Below are 10,651 nucleotides of genomic sequence, written 5' to 3' on the forward strand. Positions count from 1 at the left end.
AGGAGGCCAAGATATCTGTTTCCTAAGTAACTCCAAGAAGATATTAATTTTGCAGTTCTATGGATTCCATTTGCAGCTGCAAGGCTCATATGCTTTGAAAATGGCTCTATATAAACAAATGTATGATATCATTATAAAGTGCTACTACTGTTCTTTCAGAGGAAACTCATTTGTTCTACAAATTTATAGGAGCCTACGTGCTTTTGGAGGGATACAAAGATTGATAAATAGATGACTTCCCTCAAGTTATTTACAATTCAATTTATAATAGATGACATTTAAGTTAAGCAGAAAATAAAACTTCCTGATTGTAAGGCTTTCTGATGGTGGTGAGATGGGATGGGTGTTCGAGGACACTGGAGGGGTATTGATGGGTATTGAGGTTGAGGATATTAAGGGAAACTTTTGCTTCAGGAAAGTAATGAAGGAAGAATATCTGTATCACGCAACAGAGGAAAAGTGGAAAATTCAGGAAAGAGGTGGAAGAAGTTCATAGCAAAAAGAGATTGAGCATCAGGGTTTGGGTTTGTTTTTTTGAGACAGGGTCTCACCCTGTTGCCCAGGCTAAGTGTAGTGCTGCAATCATAGCTCACTGCATCCTTGACCTCCCAGGCTCAAGCAATCCTCCCATCTCAGCCTCCTGAGTAGCTGGGACTGCAGGCATTCACCAGCACACCTGGCTAATTTTTGTATTTTTTGTAGAGACAGGGTTTGGCTAATGCCGCCCAGGCTAGTCTTGAACTCCTGGATGCAAGCAATCCTCCCACCTCGGCCTCCCAAAATGCTGGGATCACAGGCATGAGCCACTGCACCAGACCATGAAAGTTTGAAAGAAGTAGTCTTATAGATGGTTATGAAGAGTTGGAAGTTTCTGAGGAAAGACAGCCTTGTTTCTGAAGGTAAGAGGACATTGCTACTGGATTTGAGGTTTTATCTGGGAGCTCCTACTGGTCTATGATACTCACTGGGCTTCTCACGTAAGCCAAGCACATAAGTTCAGCTAAATTTTCTCTAAAAGATTCGTCCATATGCCATTTGCATCTGACTTCCAAACCAAATAGATTTATAAACATTGAGAGCAGCTTTAGTCAAGTATTGGAACCTGGTGGTTTATACCATGAATCTTTCTGAATAGTTTCTCCTGGTGTCTTCTCCATGTATTTAACATTATCAATCAACAGCAGTCTGACATCAAGAGTGTTCAAATCCATTCATTTGCATCAGGCTGGGCACCAAGTGGACAGAGGTTGCTGGAACTTCATCTTTATTGGTCACCTGGCTGATACCAACTTTGCTGAGGCTGGCAAGCTCCACACCAGGCTTGCAAAATCTCCACCTGCTGACGAAAGCGCTAATGGATCTGCTGAGCTTTCAAGCTGTCGGACAAACCTGCTCCTCCTTGTCTAAGTGCCAGCAGATTTAGAAATGCCTCTGAGAGTCATTCCCCAGACTTGAGCACCTTAAATTTTTTTTAACCCACCTTCTGTACACACACACATACACACACATCCACAATTTTTAAAGGGTAGTGTTTTTTTTTCTTATTAAAAGTAATATCTGTACTAGGCAAAACATTCGGAAAACAGAAAAGTGTAAAGGAAAACATAAAAATCACCATAATCTCTCTATCCAAAGATAAACATGAGCTCTGTTCATATTTTGGTAAATTTCTTCCAGGTCACGTTTATTACAAATGTGGGATTATGCAGCAGACGTGCTTTGCTATTCTACTTTGTCAGTTAACATTCTTGTTAAATAAGTTGAAAGGGGGAATCATTTTTCTTTTCCTAGTCTGCTCATATCCGTGAAGGCAAATAGCTCTTCCACAGTGTCAATTCCCACTGGTGGGTCATGGCCTTCATTTATATACTGGAAACAGCGTTTGGTAAGAGAATTATCTGGTGTTCCAGATGCCATGTGCTGAGACTGCTGTTGGATTCAGTAAAGAATGGCTCTGTCCGAGGTAGGGATTAGTTAAGGTAGGTAGAATTTGCTGATTCTCTCTCTCACAATATTCTTGGGGATAAGGTGTTGTGCCAAACTCCTATTAATCTCAATAGGGAAGGTACCAGGTTCAAGAGGCCAAAGAAGAGACCAAGAGCTGGCAAATGAGACACGGGGTTTTATTAGGGGGTTACATACAGGGGAGAGAGTCCGGCAGTGGCAGGCTGGACAACACAACCACGTAGCCCAGTGGCAGTGGGTTGGGCAGGAAAACTGCAGCTGCCTGCAAACAGCATGAAGTTTTTATAGCATTTCCACTTAACACCCTCCCTGTGACGACCTCCACCTGGCAACCTTCGTTTAACCCAAAACTCAGGTCCTCGATGTACAGCCTGTGTTCCATGGAACGTGCCAGGGGTTCAGATGTTTATCATAGAAAAGGAACGAACTTCCGGGTTAGCTACTTGGGTTCCCTAGATTGGAACACACATTTAGATGCATCTGCCATCCAGGGTCATTCTCAGAGTATGCTTAAATAATTGCTACCAGGTGTGTTTACCCTACATAAGACTATCCCAGGTTTAGGATAGCAGCCTCAACTACTTAAGAAGGCCACCTTTGTGTTCGTAAGATAATCTGCATATTGTCATAATATTTGCTTAACTAACTACATAATCCCCCCTCAGGACATTTTCATATTAAATGCTCATTATTTCTTAAATTTGCCCTTTTCTTCTCACCTGTCAATAGACATTGATTCTCATGAGGCAATTCTTTCAACAAGCACTTACTGAACACTGACGGTGCTAGACTTTTCAGAATGCTGATGGTCAGGCCCTTCCCTGAGAGATGATTTTAGACTAAGGATGCATGGTTTGGGGAGCCTGTGAGCAATGGTTCTCATACCTGCCACACATTAGCATCACCTGGAAAGCTTTTGCAAAGGCCGGGGCCCAGGATACACCCAGACCAGGTGATTGACTGTTTCTGAGGATGGGTCTTAGGCCTGTAGTTTTCAAAGCTCCCCAAGTGATTTTAATGTGCAGCACGGGTTGAGAACCAGTGCCGGAAAACAATGATTCTCATCAAATTGGCTGCATATGAGAATCATCCAGGGACATTTTTTAAATAAATTAAACTACCTGGGCCGCACCCCAGAACAAATGAGTCAGAATCTTTGGAAGAGGGATCTGGGCAACTGTGTGTTTTCCACAACTCCTTCATATAATCCGGTACATGGCACGCATTGAGAATCATTGCCACAGGCAATCTAGCGAATGAGAAAATCTGGAGTTAAACCTGTTTCTGGCTCTTTGGCTTTGCAAGCCACGCATAGCTGTAGGATGAAGAGTTACCTCTGAGTGGCCGTGTTGGATAATGGTAACAGCAGGGCTGAGAACCTGAAGGTGTGGGTCAAGTCTTGGCTTTGCCATGTAACATTTGCTCTGCAATGTCGCACAAATCACAGAACTTCTCTGGGTTAGGAGTCCTGTCCACCTGCCTAAAAATCCAGTGCTCTTTCTACCATACCTGTTTTTAGACTTTTTTTCTACCTTAATTGATATTTTACTGTTTTTTTGTTTGTTTGTTTGTTTGTCTTAGTGATCAGTACATAGACCTAATGATTCATATACATATACAACTATATACATATAATGTATATAGTTGTTTTATTTTTTTTTCCACACCTCCAGGTAGTATTTATCCCAGATTCCAAACTCTCCTGTGGCCTGAAAAATACTTAGCCTATTGGAAACATTCAGCAAGCTCTTTACAAAAATGACTGCAGTATCTTCAACACATTTTAATTGTATTCATAGTTTGTTCCAGTCATGTGCAAGTTTAATGTACAGCTCTACGTCACGTAATGGGACATCTTTAACAACAAAACCTCCCCGTGCCCAAGGTCATGGACAGGAGAAGAAGGGTGTAAATTTCTACGTTATGCATATTCTAGGGAACAATACTGTGGCTATCATTGACCCTTTTGAGCACTCTTGATTTTGGTCATTTATAATAGAACATGAGAAACAGTGACAGTGAATATAAATGAGTACTAACCAAATTCCTAGGCTGCTACCAGAAAATAAAATGTAAAGTCCCTTGCCACATTCACAAAGGTGGCAATAACTATATATAAGAAAAAGACTATAAACTTATAGAAAAGATAAACTCTGGCTTCTAAACAAATTACAAAATAGATTTTGCCTTTAGCCTTGAGTGTGACACAGAAAAATGTAAACCTGTAGACCTAGTTGCCAAAATATACTTATCCTCCTCAGCCCAGGTATGAATTTCAAGTTTGGCCTGAGCCAGTTTGATCTTCAAGTTTTCTCCAAGTTTGTCCATGAACTCAAACATATTCAAGTAGTCAGAACATTGCACACTGGGTAAACCTTTAATGCTAGCAGCCAAGTCCTCGGTCATGAAACCAGCCTCAGTTGTCTCAATACAGACTTCTTCCAAAGCATTTGCAAAGAAGCCAAGCTCTTTATCGTTATCAATCTTTGCTCTGAGGGCCAACCCTCTGGTACAGGCAAAAATAGAAGCAATGGGATTGATGGACGTCTCCTGGCCTTTCTGGGACATGCGGTAGTGACAGGTTACAGTCCAGTGGGCAGCCACTGCTTCTACTGTCTTACCTTGCGGACACACCAGCACACTGGTCATCATGCCAAGAGAGACATACCCTTGAGCCACAGAGTCTGACTGCACGTCACCAGTATACTTTTTAGAGGCCCAGATGAAGCCTCCTTCTGATTTCATAGCTTGGACCACCATGTCATCGATGAGCCTATGCTCATACAAGATCTTTTGGGCTTCAAATTGGGACTTGTACTGCTTGTCATATATCTCCTAAAAGATGTCTTTAAAACGTTCATCATATTTCTTCAAAATAGTGTTTTAGTGCTCAGATACAAAGGCCAACCCTTAGAGCCATTTGGAAGGAACTGTGTGCAAAATCTTTAATTGACTTATCTTGGTTATACATCCCCATGGCAACACTATCATCCTCTTCCAAGTTACGTACCAGGTATGTCACCTTTTGGGTGCTATCACTTAGTGTGTAGGTTAGCTCTACTTTTCCAGGCCCAGGAACAATAAAATAAGTTGCTCTGTATTGATCCCCATAAGCATGACGACCTACGATGGTGGGTTTTACCCATCCACTCATAAGCTGGCGGATATTTTTGCAGATAATGGCTTTTCTGAAGACTGTGCCACCCAGAATAATATTTTGGATGGTGCCATTTAGCGATTTCCACATTTGTTTCAACTTGAACTCCTCAACCCTTTTCTCATCAGGGATGACGGTGGCACACTTGACACCAATGTTATACTTTTTTATAGCTTCTGCAGCATCCATGGTGACCTGGTGGTTGGTGGTATCACGATTCTCTATGCCTAAATCATAGCTATGTAGATCCAGTTCCACATAGGGAAAAATGAGTTTCTCTTGAATCAATTCCCAAATGATTTGTGTCATTTCATTTCCTTGAATCTCTACCACAGAACTGCCACTGATTTTTAAATATATTTTGACTTTAATAAACCTTGAAAGTGAATCAATTTTTTAAAATTATTTTTTATTTTTTTTTGAGACGGAGTTTTGCTCTTGTTGCCCAGGCTGGAGTGCAATGGCATGATCTCGGCTCACTGCAAACCTCCACCTCCAGGGGTTCAAGTGATTCTCCTGCCTCAGCCTCCCAAGTAGCTGGGATTACAGGCATGCGCCACCACGCCTGGCTAATTTTGCGTTTTTAGTAGAGACGGGGTTTCTCCATGTTGGTCAGGCTGGTCTCAAACTCCTGACCTCAGGTGGTCTGCCCGCCTCAGCCTTCCAAAGTGCTGGGATTACAGGTGAGAGCCACCATGTCCCGCCAACAGTGAATCAATTTCTTATCACCCCAATTCCTTCCAGTCTTGCAGACTTAACTGAATGTAGTTTATCTCCTGCCGGGATGATATGCTGACGAGGACCTGGGGCGCCACAGCTGCTCACGTACTCAGACTCACACACGCAGGCTGGCAATCCCAAACGGGACTCCCGCTGCCTTGGTTTCTGTCACAGCCTCTGCAGAAACCCTGTATATAGTTCTTAACAGCGAGTACTGAAAATTTAAAAAGCTATGCAACTGTAATTCTTTTCCAAACAGTTATTCTATTGACTTTTTAGCTTACAATTTGGAGACAAATTTTTTTTTTTTTAGAAAGAGGTTTTCAAATGCCATTATCTTAAAACATTGAAAATTTGTTTGGTCTAAAATTTGACTAATTCACGATTTAATATAGATACTACATGCTCAAACCTGTCCAATCTTTCACAACACATTGATAAAATTATTAGGAAAAATTGGATTACCAGGAACAAAGGTGTCATGGAGGACACCCAAGGCCGTCAGGGAATCCAGATCAGGGAATAGTTTTATAAATAATTTTAGTAAAAGACAAGGGAACAAAGCTAAGCAGTATAAAATGCTTACAAGTTAATTGCATGATCACGACTTTAAATTGCCATTTGATTGTGCTACTTTTTTTTTTTTTTTTTTTTTTGAGACAGGGTTTCCCTCTGTGGCCCAGGCTGGAATGCAGCAACCTGGTGCATCTCAGCTCACTGCAACCTCTGCATCCTGGGCTTGGGTGATTCTCTCAAGTAGCTGAGACTATAGGCGTGCACCACCACGCCCGGTTAATTTTTCTATTTTTAGTAGAGACAGGGTTTCTCTTTGCTGCCCAGGCTGGTCCCAAACCCCTGGGCTCAAGTGATCCACCAGCCTCGGCCTCCCAAAGGTCTGGGATTAGAGACATGCACCACCACACCCGGCCTGATTGTGCTTCTGGTTATGGGATGTTGGAAACTGCCAGCTCAGCTTCCACCACCTCCCCTCCCCCATCCACAGACTATAGTCAATATCTCCCTTAATTTGATTTCCACTTATTCTATGAATAGCTAAATTGAAAAATGTATGATGTATATAGAAAAGTATACAACCAGGGTGGGGAAGGGGCATTAAATAAAAGAAAAAGAAATCTAACGCCAGGCCATGAGCTTATTTCTTTAAAAAAGTATTTACACTTATCAAAAACAATTTTTTTTTAAGGGATGGGGTAGGTTTCCTGCTTCTTACAAGTGTGTTTCTGGAACTACTAAAAACTTGCATTTACAAAATAGTTGGTAAAATGGCTCTTCTGGTGTCTGCAAGAAGGCAATGCTGAGATAATCGAGGGTACTCGGTTGAGGATACTCACCAGATTTGGCTGCTTTCTCTCCTGCTTCACCAGAGTCTGGCCTCTTCTGGTTTAGCATCTTCATTTTCTGCAGGTGAGTCTGATTTCATAGTTTTGCTCCTCCTTTCCCTTTTGTTTACAGTTTCTCACTTTCACTGCTTGCATATTTTAAAATCAGTTTCAGCATCTGCAGGAGCAGGTTTGGATACCATCCTGCTGATCTCTCCATGACTGTCTCTTGAACTGAACTGCTCCTTTTCCCTGGCTTCCTGGCAGAGGCCGTGTTCCAGGATGGCACTGCGAGGGCCTCTGCAGAGCTGCACTAGCTGCAATTCTTACCACCCCTAAGCTGCTGGGACCCTTAAAACTTCTTAAAAGCATCAAAACTCCTTTTTACTTGTGCAATCTTGCACAGAATCCTGATATTTCATAGGGATAGAGCTGTAACTGTCCCTGTTGAAGTGGGAGTAAGTACATTTCTGTGGAATGCTCATACCCTCGACCTAAAAATTCCACCCGTCATCATGATGCTGACAGATTTTTTACCTCTGAATATGAAAAATGATTAAGAATACTTTGGGGGATTTTCTTTTCATAAAGATAAATTACCAGTCACTTCTCCCAATTCTTTTTATTTTTTATTTTTATTAATTTTACAGAGATGGAGTCTCACTGCGTTGCCCAGGCTGGCCTCAAACTCCTGAGCTCAAGGAATCCTCCCACCTTGACCTCCCAAAGTGCTGAGATTACAGAAATGAGCCATCATGCCTGAGCTCCCAATTCTCAAAGTTGGAGAAAACAGGGGAAAAAGGCGACGTTGATGGTGAGGAGCTTGGGAATCAGTAGCCCTCATGTTCCTGTCTGCTCATGTCAATGAGGGAGAGGATCCTTGGTGGAATACCTCACATGAGAGGCAGGAGTCAAAATCTGACGGGGTAAGAATACAGGACCCCGGCAGGCCCACGTTGTATTGGCCTCCTTTATCCATAAAGGGTGAGGTGGAAAGTGAAAGGAATTCTAACAGCATATATCTCTCATTTCCTCCTGAGAGAATAGGGTTGTGACACAGCCATATTGGACCTGGTCATCCCTGATGGTCCATTAGGTACTACATAAGACCAACAGAAACTACTCACTGAGCCATCCCTATTAGGTGACCCGTGACCTTGATTAATGACCACTAATCTGTGTTCATTGTTTACCAGCAGGTTAATAAGCCTTTAGTAATACCGGAGAAGAAAACAATTAGGAAAGTACAGGCTAGATGACTGTATGACCTGCAGAGAGCCTAGACTTTTATCTGGCCCATCAGTTTGGGCTCTGTGCTAAGTGGAGCCCAGTATTTCCTTTAATAATTACGTAGGACTAACGTCTCATCTCCCTTGGTAGCTCCAAACACTTGACTTATGAATAGGCTGTCTTTCTCTTCATTGCTAGAATTCTATCCATCACCACCCTTGTTAAAGAATATATATATATATATATATAAGTTTTGAAATTGCTTATGTTTTTATAGAGATTCAATTGCCAATGAAATAATCTTGAAATTTCTAGATAGCACTGGGCGTGGTGGTTCACGCCTGTAATCCAAGCACTTTGGGAGGCTGAGGTGGGAGGATCACTTGAGTCCAGGAGTCTGAGACCAGCCTGGGCAATATGGCAAAAGCCTATCTCTACAAACAATACAAAAATTAGCCAGATGTGCTGGCAGGCCCCTGTAGTCCCAGCTCCTTGGGAGGCTGAGGTAGGAGGGATCACCTGAGCCCAGAGAGGTTGAGGCTGCAGTGAGCTGTGATTGTGCCACTGCACTCCTTTGGGTGACAGAGTGAGACCCTATCTCAAAACAAAACAAAACAAAACAAATGTCTATGTAGGCATTTTGAGTGAACTAAAGTGCGATATTCATATAGAAATATATACAGATCATTAAGTACAGAGTGGGATGAATTTTCTCACTCATCAACACACCACGTCCCCGGGTCAAGAAACAAAACATTACTGTCATCCCAGAAGTCCCCTCTTTGGACCCTTTCGGTCACTCCCCACCCAATGTAACCATTATCCTAATTCTTCTTCTTCTTCTTTTTTTTTTTTTTTTGAGGCAGACACCACTGCTTGTGGTTCTGTGTTGAGACATTTGTTTGCTGAAGTGACAGGCACCCTGTTTATGAGCTCATTCATTCATTCTTTCACTCACTCATTCATTAATTCATTCATTCAACACATCTTTCCTGAGTCCTATAATGTGCCTGACATTGTTTGAGAGGCTGAACTTCTCGGGGGAGAGTTCTGTTCTTCAGACCAGAGGGAAATTGGGAAGCCCAAATAGAGAACAGTATTTATAGATCTGACCTTTAGACTACAAGAGGCACCTAATTCCTTAAAATAGAATATTGTTGCTTTTCATTATGCCATGCACATGATAAGAGCTCTGTATATATTTTGGGATGAGGGCAATAGTATTGTACATGTTTCTCTGAAATAAACTGGTGAAACTCTGGATTGTTTAGATTGAAATGAATACAGATCATTATTACTTTTTAAATTAAGTCTAATTTCTTAGTTAAGTCACCACAACGTATTTGCAGTTGTTTGTGTATGGGCCTGTTTCTTTCTTGGAATAATACTCACTCCTTTTTAAGCTGCCACCTTTCCTGTTAGTTCTACTATGATGGTGAGCATCATATTCTACCTTTGTATATTGCCTTTCATTTTAAAGGCTTATGGCAGAAGGATCTGAGGCATCCTTAAGGAAGCATTAGGTAGATGTATGAACAAAATACTACATATCCATTTTGTGTTATGCAATAAATCATATAGTGCTTGCTTCAGATGATTTCTTCCAGGTTCACTCAGCAACATTCTCTACCCAGACTATATAGCCTTGACTTTCAATAAAAAACAAATATGAGGCCAGGTGTGGTGGCTCACGTCTGTAATCCCAGCACTTTGGGAGGCTGAGGTGGGAGAATCACCTGAGGCCAGGAGTTTGAGACCGGCCTGGCCAACACGGTGAAACCCCGTCTCTACTAAAAATACAAAAATTAGCTGGGTGTGGTGGCACATGCCTGTAATCTCAGCCACTTGGGTGGGTGAGGCACAAGAATCACTTGGACCCAGGAAGCAGAGGTTGCAGTGAGCCGAGACCACTCCAGGGTGGTGTGTGGGTGACAAAGTGAGACCCTGTTTAAAAAAAAAACCAAAGATGAGTTACCACAAAAGTTTTAACAAAGGGCACAGCGAGGAGAAAGTCCTCCTTTTCATGGCCAGCATTCTGTTTCCGGTTGATAGTTCGCACATAGCCAGGTTTGACTGCACTCACCCCTGTCAGTGCAAATTTCTCTGAGATCTGAACTGGGAAGAGGAAAGAGACATTAAAAATGAGCTCTGTGAGTTGTGTTTAAATTCGTCACACTGAACCCATGACTGTTAAGCCCATTCACAGCTGTAGTAATTATATTGCATAATCAGTGAGGGG

The 10,651-nt window shown here is 42.1% G+C and overlaps 1 pseudogene; it reads right to left on the reverse strand.

Moving 5' to 3' along the window:
• Nucleotides 1-1,773: 1,773 nt before the first annotated feature.
• On the reverse strand, nt 1,774-7,258 carry LOC126952340 (isocitrate dehydrogenase [NADP] cytoplasmic-like; annotated as a pseudogene).
• Nucleotides 7,259-10,651: the final 3,393 nt, after the last annotated feature.

Source organism: Macaca thibetana, chromosome 4 (assembly GCF_024542745.1).
Source record: "Macaca thibetana thibetana isolate TM-01 chromosome 4, ASM2454274v1, whole genome shotgun sequence".
Lineage (NCBI taxonomy): Eukaryota > Metazoa > Chordata > Mammalia > Primates > Cercopithecidae > Macaca > Macaca thibetana.